We start from the raw sequence: 23,196 nt of genomic DNA, 5'->3' as shown, positions 1-23,196 counted from the left end.
GGGTAATATACAACAAAAGAAATCAACCTGCAACAGAAATATATGGAAATGAGAATTTCAAATATCTTATTAATGTAAACTGTTGACCTCAGATGACAGTTTTGTATCTAGGGGCAGTGGTATGTCTATATTTTAATATACAGTATCTCGTAGTTATGTCTAAGACTGTAACTAACTGGAAGGAAATTTTTCTTTGTTTTTTTTTTTTCTTTTTTGTGAGAGGTGATTTTTCAGACAACAAAGTCTGTCAGCTTCAAGTCAAAGACAATCTCCTATAAATGCACATTTACAAAAAAAAAACTTCTGCAAAAAACCCCTGTTCTTTCTAAGGCAACAGTCAGAAAATGAACCCAGCACACGTTACTGCTAGATCAGGCCTCCTAGTATTTGAAAATAGGAATATGAGACATTGCTGCCTTTCCCTCAGTTCAGTGGGACTTCTCAAACACTTCCAAAAATCATAGTGCTATTCAAGAGGACAAAGAATTCCAAAGCCTTATTTCTCTTTAGTGAAAGTCAATAACTACAATGTATATTATCAGACTGAATGATATTAACCCTTGTGGTACCTAGACACATGAAATTGACTATTTGCCTTAGTTTTTATGATTGTTGGTCAATCTACCAAAAAAAAATTCAAAAACCAAACCAAAACATTGAAAAACCCCAACAAATCAACAACTTTCCAGGGGCAAATGTTCAAAAACTTAAAGAATGGACTCACTGTAAACAAATAATTACGCACAACTTTTTAAGATTGAAGAATACTTGAAAGCAGGTGAGGGGTTGTTCATGCATATTTTCTGTTCCTTACTTTAGAAGAAGAAAAAATAATTTCAGAATGAATAGTCTAATGAAACAACTAAAAAATCCTTGCAGCAAACTTAACATTTATTTTCATCTTTTTTGATTCACCAATAGAGTTTCATGACCAATTTCAAAAGAAAATATTTCAGGAAGAAAATTTTTGTGTGTTTGCTGCAATTTTCTACAAAGACATGTTCTAAAGAATAGTTGAAACTTGTTGATATTCACCAGCAAATTAAGCAACCTTAGAAATGTGTAGAACACTACAAGAAAGAAGATCTTAAGTATAAGTATGTTTGTTACTATAGGATTTCACTTGAAACATGAGGAGATTTAAACCTTTTCGTCTTCATTAGATCTGAAAAGCATGTTGCTTTTCAAATGAATCTGCAGATGGGTGCACCACTAGTAAAAATTCCTGTCTGGAGCAGCTATGAAATACAAGCAGACTGTAGGAAAGATTTTATTAATTTTATGCTCTTGGATGAGTAAGAGACATTTCAAGTGTTAAAGCAGAGTAGTCATTAAGATTACAGTTGAGACAATTAATTTTCCCTTTACTGTCACCTGTGCTAGTCTGTCACCTTTCCCTCTGACCTATTTCTATTCTCATTTCCTCAGCACTCTGTGGACCAAATTTGTATTGGTGACATCAGTGATGCTGAGATCAGAAATTGGCTCCTTGCCTCTGTTTTTCCCTTGCCTTCCCTTTAATTTGCCTTTCCCTGTGCTTCTCTTCAAAGATGCTTTACTGCAGCTCTCAATGCTTTGCAGGTATCCTTGACTACAGCTGACATTCCCATTCTCTGGCCAGCTGGAGCAGGTCTGGATATAATCCAGATCAAAAGCAGGTGGCTAATCAGCAAACGAGCAACTTGTTGGCACACAACAGAAGTGACTAAGTCACTACTAGGTTCCCTCTTTTCAGTCTTAAATTTGGCCAAAAAGTAGTTGTGGGTGGTGGATCTTGAAGAAAGTGGATTTTAAATCATACTGCAAAAAAACGTCCAACCCCCACAACCACAAAATGGCTCTTTTGGAACTGAACAGTCACAGATACCCAGCCAGCATCCAGCTAGCAGGCAAGCCAGCAAGGCCCAATAGAGCAGCACACTTGTAATGTGCTTTTTGAAGGGGGTACTAAAATAACTTTGTAATGTAAAAATGTATGATTGGAAGGATAGCAGAACTTCTATGGTATTAGAAAAAAATCTGCAAAGTATTTTAGCAAACCTTTAAAGATATTAATTGCACAATAATATAAATGTTGCATGAGATTTCTAATATATAACCAATCTAGCATAGGTTCTAGGAGCAAACAAAGCTGCCATGTGCACAGTGATTTGAATATGTTTACAAACCCTGCTTTATTTGAAATCAAAGTACATCCTCCTACAAACACTTCCACCTCGTGAAGTTACTCAGGAAATCATTACAAGGGTAAGATAAGTCGCTATTTATTTTCACTATCTCTTCTTGGACAGCTTGTTTTCAAAAGAATTTTTACTAAAGAGAACCCAAATTTAAAACTACAAGTATTTAAACTTACCCGTCAAAATTCTTGTTGACCATGGTTATTTTACGGAATGCCTTCAGAATATCCCTCTTCTTCCCATCGAGTAATTAATGCAAATTATCAAGCTGAAAGAGGAAATTCACTCTTTCAACATGAATTCAACATTTCTGCCACCTAGATCATTGGAAAAAGAGTTGACCTCAGTGTACTGTCCCTGTATCTACCACTAATTTATTCTTTCTTTCAGGGAAATCGCACGCTGTCTTTGTGCTTTCAAAGTGGAGATTATCTAACTTTCAAGAACTTAGGTGTTTGGCCAAATTACATTTTCAGCACAAGAATATTATTCTCCACTGTATAATTGTAGATTAAGGAACTACTAGGGGAGAAAATGTATCATCATGGCATGCTTATCTAGAAATTCTACCATCACGTGTTAACATGGCTCTATATGCCAGGAGTACATAAAAAGAAGGCCAGTACAAGGGATCTGAACAGGAGTATCAATACAGTCTACTCAGTTTAGCTTCCAATGCAATTTAATGCCACTTTCTTTAAGCCAAGGTACAAAAAACCCCAGTGAAAGTAGTATTTGTCAGGACAAGAAAATACGGTAGCTGTGTGCAGCATAATTCCATAATGCTTTGGCAGCAAATAATTTGCTGTTATCTGAGTTAAAATTAAAAGAATTTCCAAAGAGGGACAAACCCAGATTAACACATGTACTTTCAGAAACAAAGTAGAAAAGGTTCAATCTATGACCTTTCAAGTCATCTACGGTAACACCTTTGCCAATTTTCTTGCCAATTTGAAACCAATGCTTTGATTTTCCAGAAAGCCTGTGGCAAAGCCTGGCCATTAAATAAAATCTTCAATATAACTGCAGACCTCCACTCCCAAACTGATGTGCAGGTTGTATGGTCTGTTGCATTGCTTGTGGTAGCTATTGCAATCACAGTCCTTGAAACATATTTTCTACTCATCAGTGTCTGCTAATAGCCAGGCTGTTTCTTGAGTAAAATTACACAACAACATAATCCTTGAAATGAATAAGCTATGCCTGGTAAAAAGCACTTTCATAATGACTGAAATTTGAGATCTCTGAAGGTGGATTGCCTTAACCCTCAATTCAGCCGCTCCACAATTGCAGCAGCATTAACGCACTTGTTTCTTAAATTGTTATAACACTCCTTTAACCATAACAAAACAATAGCATACGTGAGCCAGAGTAGCATGATAAAAATGTTACTTGTTTACAATCTCTACAAAGTTTTCTTTATCCCTAAGATCATCCTCTAACCAACTACAATCAATAATTGCTTCTGTGTGAAGTCGCTTATACAGGGTGTTCCAAGTACGCCTATCAGATGAAACAAAGCATAGAAGTTAGTTTTAAAGTTATATGCTAGCTACCTGAAAAACCTGCACCAGCCATGAGGAGGCAAAAGAACTGGCCCAGTCAAATGTGCTTCCCACTAAATGCCAGGAACCTCCATTTTACATTCCTTGGCCTGAATATTTTGCCATAATTTAGTTTTAACTCAGTTTGTTTCTTATTCCCATTATGACCTTCCTCTTACTCTTACCTTCTCTTGTGCTTCCTCAGCTCCTCTCTCATGCAAGAAAAAGGCTATTTTTCTTCTAGGCAGACCGTGTACTCCAGCTAGGAATACAGATGCAATTAATCAAGTTTCAGGTATATTTAAAGGCAGACTTACAAAAAAAACCAAATAAACAAACAAACAAAAATATGGACAAGCCCCCCACAAAACCAATAAAAAGCCCCATCCACTCTAACCCACAGGAAATAAGTATAGGAAAGAGAATGGGTATGTAGAAGGACCAATATTTTGGGGGATCCTTCATTCTTCAAAGCAGTCAAAATTTTGCATGTTTAATGCGTGATGTATAGGAATAAAGGAATAGCAATGAATACATCAATGATGCTGATAATGGAGCCTCATCACTGCCTGAGTAACACAGTTTCACATCCTGTCAATGCTCTCTGTGGATGCTGACTACAAAGCAGTGAAACACAGTGTATTTGAGTTATTCTCCAACAGTCCACAAGTTTTTGACAGCTGGACTGGAATGACAACTTGCTGCTCTTGCCCTTACTCATGCATAAGGGTCCAACTCCTTTATTTAGAAATTCTACGCTGTGACAAACACAGGTTTTGCAGGCCAATTCCCCAGGCAACAAGACTAGCTAGAAATCTGCCCATCTAGCCAATCAGTTTCTAAGTGGACAACTTCTACTTAACTTTTGGGATGGTTTCTGAATTTAGCATGATGCTAGTGTATTTAGGGTTAACCTTCCAGTTTGGATGTGCCCTGTGCAAGGATTTGTGCCACACCTTTGCTCTCAGGGGTTCTTCTGGAAAGCCCTCCCTCTGTGCAGCAGCTTCAGAAACAGACATGCCTGTGCAACCTTTACTTAGATTGCTCTGAACATAGTTCTTTCTAAAATGCAGCCTGTTCAGAGTCTCAAGTGAAAAAAAATAGCTTTTGGCCCGGGCAAAGTAGGAAGCAATTCAGATGAGCAACCTACCTGTTTTATTTGGGATAAGAGAAATAATCAGTTGTTTCAGCAACCTGAAGAGTTGGTTTTACTTGCTACTTGCATAACCTTAGCTTCTGAAGAAAGAGTTGGAGGGATGCAAGGCAGCAGCAGAAGCAAACAGGATTAACAAAAGCACCACATTTTTTTTCTTCTTCTGCTTGTCCTACACCATGGAAGGACAAATCAGAAGTAGCAAACTTAGTCTCTTGCAAGTCCCCCTGAACAGGCAGGGCAATGGCTGAATGCAGTGGGAGTGATGTGGGAAGAGATGCTAAAAGAGGGAAGAGACATAACTCTTATCATTACTTCAAAACAATTTTCCTGTTTCAACAACCATTATCACCTCTTTCACAAAAGAGACTATTTATGATTATAATTCCCAATTAATTAATAATGATAATAATAGTGCCCCTAATAATCTTCTGATGATAAAAAAATAGCTTGGTTTGTTTACAGTGGAGCAGGATAATGAATGCTTTGCAAGAGATTTCCATGTGGTTCATACCTGTTTCAGTCCTTACACAACTGCATCTCCAACTAAACTGTTGCTGGCTTGGGGATTATTTTACCATTATATCCCTTACATCTAGGGCTATAATAGCTTATTTTTTGTAACTTATTATATTTGTTTCCTTGTCCCTGGGATTTTCTTATACAGCACTCCAGTAATGGTTTCCAGTTACCTTTTAAATGTCACTTTATTTGGTCAGTGGAGGGATGGCTGTCTTACTACTCTTCTCAGTCTGCTTGCATCTATCCACTCACAAATTTGTTGTCTTCCTTGTTAATTATTCTTAATGCATCCAGTCTTAGAAGAGGTTCAGTAGTTCACCAGCAGAATTCAGGTTTTCTGTGTTTTTTGAAAGACTCCTGAGAAAGTTAAAAACAATTATGAATCTGTGCTGCTTACCACACATACTAACATTCCTGAACCTAAATGTCAACACACACTTATACCCAGGCATACTACACTGACAGCCTGCTTTGCTTGATAATTTATTCACAATACTGGGCCTGGTGAAAAGGCAGATGGCAGTCAGGGGCAAAACATGTTCAACCATTGTCCTTAGTGATACTGTTGGCACATATAAGAATGCATGCATGAAGGCAATAGTGAGGCAGAGGACTTTACCTCTGACACACTTAGAAAAATCAATATGCCCTGCTAAATAAGAAGTAAATACAATGGGCCAATAAATAATACAAGAAACAATTCACAAAATTATAAGCACTATGGACAATATAATATTAACAACAATGTATCAACCTAGTTTCATCACCCAAAATATTAATATCAAGCCCTTTGTAACTAAGGTGTGTATATTTACTTAGCTTACTGGCCTCCCTGGAATGGAATCATTCTGCTTTCCAAACTTCTAATTAGAGATGACCCATTTAAATGCACCCCTTTACATTTACTGAAATTAGCAAGTGCAAGAGAGTTAAACCCCTATTAGGCAAACACTTCTCCAGTACAAATCCACAGTTGCATGATGGCTTATTTTCCTTGATATTTTCATCTTTTATCCTGAAAAAATTAACTCTGAGGTATTAAATTTATCTACTTTCTTCCAGATACTAGTATGTTATGATTTAGTTGAATCTTACTCTTTATTGTCTAATATTAATGTACTTCAAGAACTCTTATGTCATTTAAGACACTTTATAACACCTCTATAACTAGACAGGTAACAAGAGATGACAACTTTTTGCCAGATTCCCACTCTCTGCTGCAGGGATTAACCTGACAGTTGTTTTGCTCCATTTTGTTATTGCTCTGAGCATGTCATTCTATACAAATCTTATAGTGGAAAAAGTCCTCATTAATTTTGCAGAAAAGTCCCAGATAATTTCAGTAAGTTGTAAATTTTCAGAAATTCAGAATGGCTGGTTAACTGCATGCGTTTTACACACTCTAGAGGAAGTGAAATTTGGAAAAAAAAATTGTTTCATGAAAATTGATAACAGAAATATTTGAAAACCATTGATAAGTTCTGTGCTGCAGGGGCCTGAATATACGTATTGTAAACATATGTATGAATGTAGTAGGAGTCCTTGTAAAATATATGTATTGTGTAAGTGGCCTTGCCCTGATCCTAGTTCTTCTAAATGAGCTACAGCTGCAATGTCCTTAATTGGGCAGCAGCTGTGGCAAATGAGGATAACTGGGATAAAAGGGGGTGGGTTTCCCGGTCTGGAGGACCCATGGAGGAGCCCTGACGAAGCAGTAGGAACAACACTGCTGAGAAGAGATGCTCATGAGAAAACCATCTAGAAGGTACAGGACTCTAGAAATAGGATAACAGCAATATGAATACAACACTGTGCTACAAGCTTCTAACTCCTCTGAGTATCTTCTTATCAGAAACAGATTTTAACACTGTTTAAAAGTAGTATCCAATTCTGCTCCTTTAGTTACAAAAAGCATTAAAAAATAAAGTTTATAGCCCTAACTTTTTTCATTACTTCAAGTTTTTCATTTAAAAAGAATTCTGATTATTCTCTATTTTAGGAAAATAATTGAAAACCATGATCTTAGATCTATATTTGAGACAAAGGCTTTGAGACTAATGAAGGCTTTTAAAAATCCTAAAAAAAAAATAAAAATCAGGTGGACAAGAACAGAATGTTTTGATTGTGGTAACAGTCTCACACATACATTATATTCCACCTGAGTATTAAAGAGTGCATGGGAAAGGTTATAGGGCTCTGACTCAAGCATTGCAGCACACTGTTGCAGCAGTTAGACATTACTAACGCACCATTCTGCTCCTGCCAGCCAGGAGAATGGAGTGTTCCATGATGTAAAGTCTCTTCAACTGGCTAAGTTTTCTCTTCATGGAAAGCACAGGGTGACTTAGTGAAGTTGGCACTGACAGTCCCCATATCCCCAGACAAAGCCCCATAGCAAAAGCCACTGCATGGTTTTGGCTTAAGAAGCAGTGCCATACCCACACCTCCAGCTATCACAGGTTAAACTGGAACAGCACAATCAAACATAGACCCGGTAGTATAATCTCCACAAACATTTAAGAATCTAATAGACCAACTCCAAGAACATGTTTTATGATTTATGGGAGACGAAGCCTACCCAAGGGGTAGCATCCTATTAAAATATTTTATTTAAAACTACTAAAATTTCTGTCAGAGCTGTAATGAAAGAAGCACTATGTGAGCCTAGTAGAACCTTGAAGAGTTCAGTAATTTGTCATAGATCTCTAGCAAAGCTGGTGAGAATAGTCTTTGCTAAGCCTCAAAATTTCATCTGCTGACAGACTTTTTTTTCTGAATTTATACATAAGTCTCTGAAAGTATAAAGATTTTTCCAAGGTATGAAAACAGTATACAGCTACAGCTGTTCTGAGAACTTTCTTTGCCAGAGGCTAACTACCTCCTAGCTGTCTCAGCTAACTTACATTTTATTGCACAAGACAAACTGGACAGTATCATCATCACTATCCTATCCAGAGCTGTCAAGCACATGATTGTGAATTAACTCAAGTACATTACACAGCTAGATTAAAACATCATGTATTAAAACAATGCTTTTTAACTGCCATTAAGTTTAACATGCACAGGTCACGGAACAAGATCGCAAAGGCCAAACAGCCTCTAGCTCTCAGACCAACAGCAGGCAAAGCTGCTGCAACAATGAACACAACACTCTTGCAAGCTAAGTAGCAGAATTTATATGCAATAAAGTAGGAAACATGTAAAGAGGCTGAAAAACAATGATTTAGAAATCATTGGGATTTCTAAAAGGAACACATCTTCATAACACAGATGTTTCTGGCTAAGCTAGACCATGCGAACTTACAATTTCTTCACAGTTATTAATCCCTTGTATGATATCCTGGTTATGACTGGATGATTTTTTTTCTGGAATCACCTTTTTGTTAGATTAAAAGTTGCCTTCACCTATCACATTTCTTGTGAAGAATGAAGTTCTCTGTAACATGTCAAAAACACAGTCTGAAGCAGCATTACTTTGCCAAAATGCAATGGGTTGGTTCATATCATAGAATCATTGAAATGATCCGTAAAAATTATTCAATTCCAACTCCTGCCATGGGCAGCACCACCTTTCACTAGAGCAGGTTGTTCCGAGTCCCATCCAAACTCACCTTGAACACTTCCAGTGAAGGGACATCAACAGCTACTGTAGGCAACCTGTTATCATGCCTCACTACGTTCACAAGAAACAATTTCTTACTAGTATCTAATCTAAACTTTCTGTCTTTCAGTTGGAAACCATTCTCCCTTTCACCTGTCCTTGTAAAAAGTGTTTCTACATCTTTCTTGCAGGCTGCCTTCAGGTACTGGAAGGCTGCAATGAGGTCACTTCAAAGCCTTCTCTTCTCTAGGCTGAACAAACTCAATCCTCTCAGCCTTTCCTCACAGGAGAGGCGCTCAATCCCTCTGTCAGCTTAGTGGCCTCCTCTGGACCCGCTCCAACAGGTCCACATCATTCCTGTGCTGGGAGCCCAGAGCTGACGCAGCCCTGCAGGTGGGGTCTCAGCAGAGCACAGCAGAGGGGAGAGCTTCTCCCTGCTGACCACACTACTTTGCATACAGGTCAGTACACAGTTGGTCTTCTGCAATGTAAGGTCATGTCCAGCACACCCAATTAACTTTACCAGTCAAAATTAATCTGATTTATCTGAATTTCTGTGTTAAAAGTGGTAATATGAGTAGTTGTGTAAGCAGACTGGTAGAAGCAGTGAGTAATGTAAACAACAGTTGCAGAAAGCTGACATTTACTTCTTCCATTAGCATTACTGAATGGCCTGTCCTGTATACCATCTCCCAATGAACAATTTATTTTGGCTTCAAGATCAGCTGTTCAAAGCTAAACAGAAGCAAACTATTATTATATCCTAACCAGAGTGTGAACGCTAATTTAGAAAGAGTCTGCATATTGACAAGACCAGCTGAAAACAAAACTCTACATCTTAAATTGCATATCTTCCCTCTTGAGTAGCTGTTTTTCATGTTCATGCAAATGATTTAGTAAGGAAGAAGTATAAATAGAAAATAAAAATATCTCTAGAGTCCTACGTACCTATAGCAGTTAGCAATGAGCTCATAGGGGACCACAGACAGAACACCCTTAAGAACACCCTCAAGGCTTTATCTTGTCATTACTCTGTAAGCTGAGCAGCAGAGATGGCTCCAATTTATCCAGGTGTTTGATGGCCTCTAGAAAAACTTACTCATCCCAAATCTGCTATATGCCTTTGGTACTTCTGATCAAATTGTGTAACTGAGCAGCTAGCAGTCATTCATCTGGGAAAACTCTGTTATAGTACACAACAAAATTGCCCTTGAACACTGAGAACACATTTAACGAAATACCAAAACAATTCTCTCTTAGTAGACCATTTTCCTCCCCATTTTACTGTTGTTTTCCTTTATCATCATACTCACCAGGCTGATTTTTGATAAAATACATTTCTGAGATAAGAAGGCTAATGAGACATTCTAGGACTTGTCTCAGATGTTACACCTTTAGGTAGGAGAGAATCTTACAATATTCAGCTAATTCATACAATGCACTGATTTATAAAATTTACCGGTAAGTTCTAATTATATTCAGATGTTATTGCATTATGTGAAAACGGGTACCATGACTTAGAAGTTAAAAACATCCTACTGCTCAAGAATTAGAAAAAAAATGTATTGATACAACCTTTGACTTGCTTGTGGATTCACAATCTTGTAATCTGTAAACTAAGCACACATGAAATAGGACCTAGAAAAATACTGTGAAAATAAACAAAAAATCTCTACAGTTTCTCTTCAGAGAATGAGAATTAGAATTTCTTTTTCTGTCTGTGCCATTTAATATTTTTTTTTCCTAGTTGCCAGGACAAGAATATCCCCTTTCATATGATGAAGTTAAGTATGACAAAAAACACATTTTAGGGAGGATGAAAGTCCTGTTAACAGCTGTTAGCTTTACTTAGATTCCACTGTCTTAAACATGCTTGCATCTGGGCAAAACCAAAGTCTGTAGTGCAAGAAGAGAAAGTACTCATAATAGATTCTCAAACATTGTTTAAACAGTGACCAGTAGCTTATAAAAATGAGTATTTTTTTATATAGTGTAATTTCACCTTGTAGTCACTGTCTTTAACACTGGCATAAACAGCACTGATGAAGGAAAAGAAATTCTGGAAGAAAAAGCAAATTAAAAAAAATAGGTAACTGTAAAGAAGGAAGGAGTAAAGGATAAACAATTGTGAGAAAAGAGAGGAACACAAATTTGATTGGAGGAAAGAAAAGTGGAAGAGAAAAACCCAAATTTTGGGAAATTCTACAAATCGAACAGTCATAAGATTTTCCTGGTGTGTAGATGTGGTTTACATAGAATTTTCAGGGCAAGTCATGCTTTTCAAAGGCCCACAATATTCACTGCCAAGACAGTTTTCCTTTCTAACCTAACAGCATATTCCAAATTCCATATTACATGTATGTAGTATATGCCATTCTTTGAATAGTGGCTTGACTTGAGCCTTATTTGAAGAAAAACCTCATTTGTCCCCCATACTTGTTTTCCACTTGGACTAAACTGAATCACCATAGTCTTTGTAATCATACAGCAAAGAAATTATTTTTCACAATCTGGTAAATTCAAAATTTTACAGTGTTAATTTTCTTCATGTATTCTGACACTGCCATGTAATTAGCATGATTGTAAAAAGGAACACCAGAGTAAGTTAATAATGATAGATTCTACCTGCCTCTTGTATTTAAGAGGCAAACTCACAGAATGTTTAAAGATGGGTAAATTCACAATTGCCATAGGAGCACTACTAACCACGGGAAGAACAGCAAAACAGATTCTCTAAGAAATCAGACTTCAGTTCAGAATTCTGGGTTTCCTCCACTGAACAAAAGACATCTGACCACATCCAGCAGGCTGTGTAACAGGCCAGGAAGAGCCAGAACCAGAAAACAAATCATCTCACTACAGGCACACAAGAAGATAACAGGATGCCAGAACAGCAACAGGTCAACACCCTGGAATGAATGCTTAACAACTGAGGACACTTCAGAGTACCAGAGAAATCCAGGCTGGGCATGGTTATCTTCAAAAGTCTTTTAAATTTCTTCACTAATGAGAATGTTTACAAAATGTGCAGCTGACACAAAGCTAGTGGGATTTGGTGAGCACTGCAGAAGAGAGGATTGGAACTGAAATGGATGTTGAGAAATAGCAGAGGCTCAGAGACCATTAAGATAAAATTTTAAAAAATCAAGTGTTATTCTTGTAAAAACATACACGCAAAACTGGGACTATTTGCTTGGGAAGTACAATGGCAGCCTGAAAAGAACAAAGGGAGAGAGAGATAACACAGTTATCTCTTCTGTACAAAGTCATCTCTTCTGTACTCTTCTGTACAGAGTATTTCTCCTCTCCTGTAACATATGACATCAAACCAAACTCAAGAACTTTAGAGACTACAAAATAAATAGGAACAGTAGTGGATTATCTCAGCAAGGCAGCTCACCTTCCTCACACACCAGCTTTATTCTGGAATGTATTCAGAAAGGATCTTTCGACCAAGAAGATTGATAATAACCTCTATTAAGCTTTGAAAAGATCTCACTTGAATATTGTCTTTTCAACATAACACTCACAAAAATACCTTGAGAGGTTAGAGCAAATGAGGCTACTTTGAAACAGGCTCTATCTTTTAAACCTATGAATGCAGATAGATGACTGTGTCTCCAGAAAAAAAAAAAAAGACTAAGGGGAAGGGGCATGAGTACAAGCACATTCATAACAGTTGTATTTGAACATAAGTTTTACTTTAAAATTAAATAGTAATTAACTTTTCCACAAGAGAAGGAAAAGCTTGAACCAGCTCCAATTGACTTTGTTGTCAATCATACCAGGCTGAAATACACTCTACATACACCTGAGTATTTTATATTCAGATCATTACAAGCAGCAAAACAACAGATGGTTAAAGAGTAACCTTCCCTCCAGGATTAACCTTCTTCAAGGAAAGTACTGTTTCCCTTTAACAGACGGGTCAGGAGAAGACCACTGGAGGTCACAGCCTCCTCGCTCAAGCAGCATCCCCTAGAGCATGGCAGTCAGAATTTTGTCTAGACTACTTTTGAGTACTCTAGGGAAGGAAACTCCACAACTGCTCTGGGCAGCCTGCTCCAGTGCTCAATTAGCAGCACTAATTTCTTCCTCATGTTCAGGTGGATGTTTCTATGTTCCAGTTTCTCCCCATTATGCAGCATTACTAAGAACTTGGCTCCATCCATCAGATACTTACATATATTGATGTGATCTTCTGTGAGTCTTCTCCAGACTGAATAGGCCCTGTCCCAGCTGGGATGCTCCAACCCCCATCTATGCTGCCCTCAGATGGACAAGCTCCAGGAGCTACATGCCTCTCTTGCCCTGAGGAGCCCAGAACTGGATATGTTGAATTGCAGACAGTTCCTCTATGCCCACCTCTTCAAGCTGTCGAGGTCATTCTGAAGAGTTGAGCTCTCTCTCTCAACTCCTTCCAGCTTCGTGCTGTTAGTGAACTCACTGAGGAGGCACCTGCCTCTTGATCCAAGTCACTGATGAACAAGTTAAACAATACTGGACCAGTACTGACCCCTTGGGAACACCACTAGAGACAGGCCTCCAATGGGATCCTGTGCCACTGATTACAACCCTCGGGGATCTGCTGTTCAAGCTCAGGAAATTTGGGCTGGATGAGCGATCAGTGAGGTTGCATCTCACTGTCCACTCATCCAGCCCATATTTCCTGAGCTTACCAATGAGAATAATCCCAGAGACAATGTCAAAATCCTTGCTCAAAGTCCAGGTAAAGATCCACTGCTCTTCCCTCTCATCCACCCAGGTAGCTGTCTCAGCATAGAGGGGAATCAGGTTGGTTAAGCATGCTGACTACTCTTCATCATCTTTGTGTCCACCACATTTGTGGAGGTGGCCTCCAGCATGAAATGTTTCATTACTTTTTCAGGGATTAAATGAGACCAAGTGGCCTGTAGCTCCCTGGGATCTCCTTCTTGCCCCCTTTGAAGACCAGGGTGGTACTTCCCTTCCTCTAGTATTGTGGCACCTCTCCTGATTGCCGAGACCTTTTAAAGATCTGAGAGCAATCACATCTACTAGTTCCTTCAGCATTCATAGGTGTGAAGGAACCCATCATAGCCCATAGACTTGTAGATGGCAAGTTCGCTTCTTCATGATTTACCTGGACACATGAAAGAACATTTTTATGCAGAAGCCTGAGCATAAAGCCATCTTCTTGGAATGATTTAGCTGTACCCCCTTTTCACATGCCACACAGGCTAAAGCAGCTGGATTCTGCTAAGAACCAGATGAAATACTAAAATATAATCTTTTCTGCTATTTCTGTTGCAGCGAGTGAAATTGTCTCTGGCAGACAATGGGTAGCAAACCCAGAAATAGCAGCCCTAACTGTTACAGCAGGGGTTCCGAGGTGGTAATGGTGAGGTTGCTGTAAACAACTGCAATTCCCTGGCGGCAATGATCTCCTTTTGGTAGAAGTGTCTCTGCAAGAATACCACCAATACATCAGTTTCTAAACAGACTTAGTATGTTGGTACCATTCTTCAAATAAACAAGCTTTAGTTCTACAACAACATATCTAGCTAATCAAAGACATACCTCTTTTTGTAGTAGTACCTCATCTAGTTTGAAAATTTTACATGCTATTTTACCATTAATGGCCACACCCAAACCATTAATTTAAGGACCCTCATCTTTTCTTCCTTTTGTTATGTTAGATAAATTAATAGGGGGAAAACAAATTTATCCTGTAGCATCTGACTATTCATCATGTTTACATATTCATTATGCATAAAGCTTCAGCTACTTAAGTCTCATATAGAGAAGCCTTATTGACTCAATTAAGATTTTCACATCAGGTGAATATGCCTCCCTTGACAAAAAACCACTCATGTTTCCCATGCCCTCTGGATAGATTACAATGAGATTCAATGGTACTTCATCAAAAGAGAAAAAGAGAAAGCCTTCAGACTGACACAGCAACAGGCATGTTCATGCTCTCACAAAATAAAATTGGCTTGTGCAACCTTCCCAAAATAATCATTAACTAAATATAGCTGCATCTATTCCAGAGGCAAGCGAACCTTTTTTCTTTTGCCTAAAAGATTAACTTTTTATTTCTTTTTCTTCTCTGTATGCTTTCTAACAAAAAGAATGGGTTGACCTGGTTTAGAATGGCTTGAGTGTTGCTGAATCCAGCAAACAGTTGAGCTGTTTTGAAAGAAAGCTTCCCCTCCATTATTTAATGTTTGTTTTCTCTTCTGCAGACAGAAAAGCCAAACAGTCCTCAGATTTACACTGGGGAATGGAGGAGGAAAAACAAACCACAAACGCAAATGACTGCCTAATGAGAGTTTCAGTATTAAGAAAAGGGTATTAAGAAAAAAATATAATGAAAAAGCATCTCTTTACCCCTTTCATTTCCATTAGCATAATGTTCCAAGAATGTTAACTACATTATTTTATCTCTTAGACAGCAGTTTGCAGCTTAAGACAAAGCTAAAACCAGAGCTATAAATTACAAGTGGATCAAAAGATTTACATAATGACCTAAGTTATTTTGTATATTAAGATTTGAATGATTCGATTTCTTTGATTTTGTTCCCAAGTAAATATTTCTCACTGACAACGGTGAACTGAAAATATAACCTTTTAAACTTTTTACTTTATTGATACTTTGTGCTGTCCAGTTAGCACTGATTCTTACACACCTACCTTTCAGCATTTTGGTCATTTACATAAAAAACAAGATGAAGCCGATTAAGCTGGAAACAACAGAAACAGTAGTAATTAACACTGTATTGCCAGCATTGTAAATTGGTGATTTGAACAATAAAAGGAGCTTCAAGCTAAACACCGTGTAAACAATACCTGTTACTTTAAGACCACAAGGTGCATTTGGCGCTTCCTGCACTGCTTCAGGTCTTTAACTACTCCACCAGACCACAACACAGGAAACTCACACCTGAGCTTCTGTAGTAGCTACTAATTTTACTTAGGTTCCTACGAACATACTTACTCCACTGTACAAAGTGGAATTTTACTTTCAGAATGGCAAATACCACCCGTGTGACACGATCTTTAAAGAATGTAACTACCTGCAACACGTAGTGCAGTAGTCTGGCTGTATTTTTTTTATCTCTACACCCCGCGTTCAAGAAAAAACAACAAACCCTCAGACACGTGGGCCCATTTCTTTAATGAAGTACTTAGTCGCCTGTTACATGAGCAAGTATAGCTTGTACAAAAAACATGCGGGCTCTGCAGCCCCTGTAAACCACCTAAAGCATTAAAAAAAACCAATCCAAAATTCAAACAACAACAAGAACGACTAAAACCAAAACAAACAAAAAATCTCAAAGAAATCGGCAGTAGGATACGGAACTGGAAAGCGTCCTTCCAAACCAACTTTAAAAAACCTACTCAAACAGAAGCAAGCAAGACAGACCAAACACAACTGCACTATTTCCCCCCCCCAATCCCTCCGAAAAAAAGAGGTCCACCGCGGTTCTTCACCCGGGCTCGCTCTATGCGCCGATGCCTCAGCAGCCGCCCTGGCCCTGCAGCGCGAGAGGCTGCGGGCAGCCTCGGCGCCGCTGCTGGAGCCGGAGCCGGGGCCAGAGCCGGCCTGACAGGCCGGTTCCGCTGGAATGCTCTCAGCAGCCGGCTCTCGCCCTCTGCTACCGGAGACAGGGGACGGGGTGTAAGTTTTCCCCACCACGTGTTTTTTTTTTAAGGGGGGGAAGACACCCGCCCTGGGCACGCACATACAGACGCACACACACACTCACTCCCAACAGCCAGACACAGCTGATTCCAGGCCCGTCACGCTGGCTCCTCCCCGCCCCTTCAGCGGGGCAGAGTCACAGCGCATTTCCAGCACCTTCTTCACCTCTTCCCCAAACTGCTCCCGCGAGTGCCGCCCGCGCCCTGCTGCCGCCTTCGTGGGGAAGGCGGTCCTGCCCCTCTCTCCGCGCCGCAGAGGCTAACTGGGAGGGGCGGAGGAGCGCGGCGGCGGCACCTGAAGGGAGCGCAAGCCGCCACCGCTGCGCGGCCAGCGCGGGAGCGCAGCGGTCGCCCGCCGCACAGCGCCGCGCAGCGCAGCGCACCCCGCCCCGCGCGCGCTTGCACACCTCCGCCCCTCTGGCCTCCCGGATGAGCGACAGCTCCTCAAGCCAATAGAACCGCCTCTTCTACGCAAGGGGGCGGACACTCCCTGCTCGGCGGACCAATGGCAACATCGCTGCCTGAGCAGTGGCGTCCGTGAAGGGGGGCCGGAGGAGGGGCACGAGTTTAGGAAGAAGAGGAGGGAATGGCTGTCATCAATGAAGTCATGTTCGTAATCTAGTCCCTCGCTCCGGTTCTGGACTCGAGTGACTCACTGAGGGGGGAGAGGAGCGACAGTCAGCACGGCACTCCGCCCGGGCGGAAGGTAAATACAACTTGCAACTCGGTCCGTCAGCTCCCCGTGCCTGGCACTGTCCTTTATTGTCACCGGCTGTGCCGGCTCGCACTGTGCCCACCTTCCGTCTCCCCATCGCTCCCCTTCCCCGGGCACGGCCCCGCCGGTCCCAGCCGCCGCCGTGCCACCTGCTTGCTCTCCCCACCTTCCCCGGCGCCCGGCCCTCCCGAATATTTATATGCCCTAGTGGGTGGAGAAAAGAAAGTTTTGATCCGGTATTATTCTGGAATAATCACGATGCGGATCGCCGGAGTTGGAGCGACGGAACCCCCACGGAGTCGCCGGTGACTGACTCGTGAGTCAGCGGCACTCTCGGTCTTGCCGCCCTGCGAGCGTGTCACGGGCTGCGGGCAAAACGGCCACGGGAGAAATAGATCCTTGGGGAGCGACAGCCCAGACGGACGGGCCGGGGGAGGCACCGCTGCAGCTGCTGGGGGTCGCAGGGTGAAGTTCAGGGTGTCCGGAGGCAGCAGAGCGCGGTGCGGCGCGGCTGTTTCTCTGCCGTGGCACACGCTGGCGCAGACCCAGCCGAGCGAGGGGAAGTGGGGAGGCATGGGGAGGGAGGAACATGGTGCATGGGGGAGCGGTCTCGCCTGCGAGGAGAGTAGCGGCATTCCCCGGGAGAGCCAGGGAGGCCATGATCCGGATCATCGCTGCCTGCCTGTCGCAAACATTGCACACACTGGGGAGGGGGAAGAAGCGGGGGCTGGGACTTTAACCCAACAGGGCTGCGGCTCCTGTTGCTTTTCGGTCTCTTGTTTTTAACTGTGCAGTCACTCCTACTGTAAAGGTGTTGCGGTTTACTTCCCAAAATAGCTTGCATGTCGTCGTACCCCTCCCGTTTTCCCTGCAGAAATTCGCCCCCTTCCTCCTCCCCACCTCCAAGCAGAGTAGCACAAAACATGCGCTTACAATTTTGGAATCGCCTGCCAAGCAAAAAAGCGTTTTATTTCCGGTGTGCGCGGAAATTTATTTTTTTTTAACCCGGCCGGGCGGGAGCGAGGATGCAAACGCGCGCGGATGCCCAGGTAGCTGCAGCTCGCCTGCCCCTATGTTGGGAGAGGGGACGGCGGTGTTTGGCACCTGGAAAAGTTCTGTGCCCAGCCGGAGGCGGGGGTGGGCGGCAGAGCGCTGCTGCAGCCAGGTGCCGGGCGGGGCCGGAGGGCAGCGGAGCCCGTCCCCGGGCCGCTGCGGGGTAGAGGCGGGAGGCAGCGGCGGCGGCGGCGGGGGGAGGATAGGAGGGTGGGTGGCCTTTCTCGTCCCTCCGCCTGTGCAAGCGGCGGCGGATCAGGAAGTCACCGCCGCCACACACAGGCGCACAGACATGTTTGGTCGGCGTGACATGGTGGCGGAGGGAAGGAGAGGCGGGGAGACGGGCCCAGCCCAGCCCTGAGGCATGACCCGGCTGGTCGCCCGCCCGGCCGGCCGCCCGCCCGCCTGCCTGCGGCCGAGGTACGGGGCCGTGCGCGGGCAGCGCCGTCAGCAGCGCACCCGCTGCTTCGTGGAGGGGCGGGGGCAGGCAGCAGCGGGGCCGCATTTCCAGGCAGGGACGTTTTACAGCCTGTCGGCCGGGGAGAAAACTTTCCAGAAAGGCTGGAGGGGGGAAAGCAGGGCCCTGCTGGTTGTGCGTGCCCGCCCCGGCGCCTTGGCGGGGGAGGCGGCGGGCGGCCCGGCGCCGAGGCCTGCGCCCGCCCGTCCTGCAGGGCCCGAGCACCCGAGGGCAGAGCAGCGGTGCTGCCGCCCGGGGAGGGAGGGAGCGGCCGCCTTGCCCCGCCGCCCCCCGGAGCTCCCGGGTCGCGGGTCCTGCGCCGCGGCTCTTCCTTGTGTTCACGGTGCAGAAATGGAGTTTCTTACGTTGTCTCCTCCCCTCTTAAATTTATAATGGTGGAACTACAAACTGCGCACGGCTGGAAAAGTTACAGCTCTTCTAACTCGATCTGAAGTTACAGTTTAACGAGCGACTTGGGTCGTTTTTTTTGTTTTGTTTTTTTTTTTTTTTTCCCTGAGCGTGCGTTATGGTCAAGTAAAGGGAGTGTAAAAGTGTCTGCAGATTACGTACATCGTACCGAATTTGGTTTTTCTTGATATCTGCTTCATATGTTTGATAGTCGGACTTACCGAACGTTAGGCTAACGCTGTTCTTTTTAGGGTGTATTATTATGAATATTTATGTGAATATGAATATGCAAGTAAATAACTAGCTGAAGAATTGAAGAAAAAAAGTTGTTGGTTTTTCGGTTTTTTGTTTGGTCGGGTTTTTTTTCGCTGAAAGTGTTCAGCATGCTTTCGTTGAAGAATTGATCTGTGGTCTGTGACACGGCATTGTTCCGTTTGCATTCTTGCTTTGCTTTAACTTTCTGAAGTGTTAAGTGGTTTTAACCACAGACCCTAAGACCCAAACGATAAACACTGTACCAGAATTTAATTCCTTTGGTAGTGTACCAGTTACTTGTTCGAGGTGGGGCAGTCTCCTCTGTGCAATTTACTATTGTTGTGCAAATACGGGCACACTTTCTCTTTCCGAACCTAATTGCCCTATTACTGTCTCTGACTTTGTTTCTTTTGTCCTTTTGTGATTCTAAGGAAAAAAAGTAATGTTTCAGAAGGATAGGCTTGCCTCAAGGCAGGTTATTATGTGTACATATATATCATTTCAGTTATAGAAAGCAAAAAGACTTTTTGTATAGTGAGCTTTTAAAATTTAGAGTGGATCATACAGCATATGTGGACCTACCAGAGGTGAGAGTAAATCTTAATTAAAAACATTATATCTCTCATGAGTTATTTCTCAGCTTTAAGACTGGTATTTCTGTGGTGCATGGAACATATGCCAAAGGACTGTGTTCAAAGCAGTCTTAAATCTTTTGTTCATTTCTGAAGTAGTCTATGAACGTTTCTTGTCAAGTTTGAAAAGTGCTTTCACCAGCACCTGAGGCTTGAAAATTGGCAGGAGAAAAATTCCTTCAGCTCACTTACCTATATTATATATATTCATGACAAAGGTGTGAAATTACTATCTCCATATATATATATTTCTCAGGTTTTGTTGGACTTTTGAAGTTAAGGTCAAAATATGCACAGTAGCAACTTAAAAAATGTCTACACTTTACCTCTGTCTTTTTGTTGTCCTGATGAGTAATATTGCTGTGAACTACAAGTGATCCTTTCAGAAGGAAACTCCTCATTCTTTGTGTGATTTAGAATAATTTTGCAAATTAGTCCTCAAAATGTCTATTGCATTTCTGTGTGTTTCCTGCTTCTGTCAGAATTCTCTATGTGTAGTAGGTGTTTCCTGGACCTCCATCACTTTTGGATGTTATCAGATTTTTGATTCTCTACTAGAATGGTAAACACAACATTATGGCATAAAGATCATTTGTCATAAAATTGGCATTAGAGAAAAGCTCATGTCTTATTTCCAAGATAAAATAAGAGAAGGATGAATAAGGGAAGGAAGTAAAGCTTTCTTAAACACAGTTTTGATAGTTTGTAAATACAGTAGAATGAGAAGACTAACACTGAAAATTGTTTTCTTTGTTTGTGACACCTGTATAAAGTTATTACTTACTAGGCATTAACATTTTCCTGTTTGTCTCCAGTTGGCAGAGAATATTTCCTATTTATCACTTCAGAGTTTGAACACCTAGGTGGATCATTTAGAGGTGGGACATTGGAGAAAATGTTAAAATGATAAGTTTGTTTTTACAGTAAATGTATGTTTTAAATACAAGTAACTTGTATTTAAAACAATTTTCTCCCTTTTTCCTCCTCTTCTTCCCTGCTTAAGTCAAGCCAAGGCCTGTTGGTAATGTGGTGCATTCCTTTCCTTTTGCCTGCATCTCTTATGGTTTTTTATTTAGAAACAAATGAGAAGACTGTGGTCAATAACTGTGGTTATTACCTGAGTAAAGCTCAAAGTGCGAAAACCTAATCCATGACCATTCAGTAGTGTCCTGTATCAGTTTCCTGTGCTTTAAATTTACAGTGGAATCTACATATGTGGCAAATGTGGGATTGATCTTGGACATTGCCTGATGGCAATTAAACTTTTGACTGTAGCTATCTGCTATCTTCTTTTCCTGAAGGCTACTGTCTTCTGCAGCAAAGCTATCAGGAAGGATCATATGTCTGTGCTGTAGTGTCTTCACAGTAAAGTCTGGCAGCGTAGGTTAGCCTAACTTGTGTGCACTCCGATTTGTGATTATGCTTTGTGACAGTCTAGAGTACTTTCAGCTCCCAGCTGTTAACAAGTCTTTTTTTGCTGCTGATGTTAGTTTTCCCTGAGAGGGTAGGCTATAAGCTAGAGCAACAGAGAAAAGTTGAACTTTGTGTAAAGCTGAAATATGTATACAGTAGGAGTAAGCATTTCTACAATATTTCAAGGTGAGGAGTACTGACTTTTACTATAAAGTAAACTGTCTCATACTACCTGACTCCACAATGAAGTTTCTGGTGTAAGCATTCCACCTGTTTAATGAGCTGTATGGGGATGCTCTCTGCAGTTTCTGGCAGAGAGCTAGACACACAGCTAAAGGAGTGTTGCAGAGGTTTTTTTTCTTCTGGCCTAGGTGTCTGGATAAGTAATTAAGGTTCAGCATTTCTGGTTCTGTGGTTAGTATTTTAAACTACAGATGCCCTTGCAGAAGGTTTTCAAGTTACGCTGACATGACATAAATGAACATGCAAAGGCACATGTTAGTGTGTTTGGCTTTTCTTACGTGAACTAATAACTCTGGCTGAAGGATTTGAGTCTTCTCTCTGATTTTTGTTGTTTCATGTAAACCTGTTTATTGATTGAATTGTCATTTAATGAGATGCCAGTAATTAAATCATGATAAAAGGTAATGCAGTGTCCTGCATACAAAACACTGATTTGCTTCTAAGTGTGATAAGTTATTTAGTGATGATGAGCTATGATTACTAATCAGCTCTTCTACTTTGAGCATATTAATTTGATTATAGTTAGCAGATTATGTAAGTAATACAAATCACTGACGGTATAATTCCATGTTTTCGATGGTAGTATAATAAAGAGTATAATAAAGATAGCTCCTGTAGCCTATAATGTATCACAAGTTTACAGTTTATCTTTTCAAAACCAGCTGTGATTCGTGACTGCAGTTGGAAATGTAACTATTTCCCTTGTGAAGACAAAGTTGCACTTTGCAATGTCTGTGTGGCTGTTGTGTGGGTCCATATTTCATAAGCTCTAAGCAGTATAGTTTCATTGCTTTCCACTGCATATCTGAGGCAGGAGATGTGGCCAAAACATCCTGGCTGAGGTTCAATTTAGGTTGAGAGGAAAGGCAGAAGTTATATTGGATGGTGAAGGGAACTAGCTAGCAGAGTTATAAATACTTACTGCTCCATCTGTTCTTAGACTTGGTGTGTGCCCTGTCAAAGCAGTCTGTAATCCCTGGATCTTTTTGGGTGTACAGCTGGTCTTGAATTCCAAAGTAGTGCAAATGGTTTTTTACCTGCTGTGTTTTTGTTTGAGATCTGCTAATACTTCCTCATGTGAAAAAAAATCCCTGCCTTTGTTACCCTGTGGGTTTTTAGCAGGTTTATACCAAAATGTGTGTAAAATAGCAACTGATGAGGACTATATTGTACAGTGAATTAGTTACATCTACAAAACTTTCTAAGTGTATATAAAATGACAGTGAAGAAGCATTTATGCTTAGAGGCTGTTATTTCAAATTGTTCACAGTGCAGATATTCACTGTCCTAAACTGTTTGATCTAGAAATAGTTGAGCAGAGATCTTAAGTCTCC

The 23,196-nt window shown here is 41.4% G+C and overlaps 1 protein-coding gene and 1 long non-coding RNA gene across 5 annotated transcripts in view; one reads left to right on the top strand and one right to left on the bottom strand.

Annotated features, from left to right (window-relative positions):
* LOC131571527 (uncharacterized) overlaps positions 1-16,926 on the bottom strand; it is a 67,300-nt gene extending 50,374 nt beyond the window's left edge. The window contains exons 1-5 of one of the 2 annotated variants that reach the window (XR_009275950.1): positions 16,752-16,926; positions 5,570-5,756; positions 4,875-5,157; positions 3,910-3,986; positions 2,357-2,448 (exon numbers count right to left, since the gene is read on the bottom strand). This is a non-coding gene — a long non-coding RNA (uncharacterized LOC131571527). The remainder of the gene's footprint in view (positions 1-2,356; positions 2,449-3,909; positions 3,987-4,874; positions 5,158-5,569; positions 5,757-16,751) is intronic. The other variant, XR_009275951.1, reaches the window with a different exon arrangement.
* A 320-nt stretch (positions 16,927-17,246) lies between these two features.
* SMARCA2 (SWI/SNF related, matrix associated, actin dependent regulator of chromatin, subfamily a, member 2) overlaps positions 17,247-23,196 on the top strand; it is a 115,614-nt gene continuing 109,664 nt past the window's right edge. Inside the window, exon 1 of one of the 3 annotated variants that reach the window (XM_058824535.1) lies at positions 17,247-17,392. The gene's annotated coding sequence lies outside the window, so the exon portion shown is untranslated. Of the gene's footprint in view, positions 17,393-17,572; positions 17,718-18,710; positions 18,875-23,196 lie in introns of those variants that run through there. The other 2 variants (XM_058824537.1, XM_058824536.1) reach the window with 2 other exon arrangements.

This window comes from Ammospiza caudacuta, chromosome Z (genome assembly GCF_027887145.1).
Source record: "Ammospiza caudacuta isolate bAmmCau1 chromosome Z, bAmmCau1.pri, whole genome shotgun sequence".
Lineage (NCBI taxonomy): Eukaryota > Metazoa > Chordata > Aves > Passeriformes > Passerellidae > Ammospiza > Ammospiza caudacuta.
Note: the sequence above shows the minus strand (reverse complement) of the source record. Positions and strands in the feature narration are given on the sequence as shown.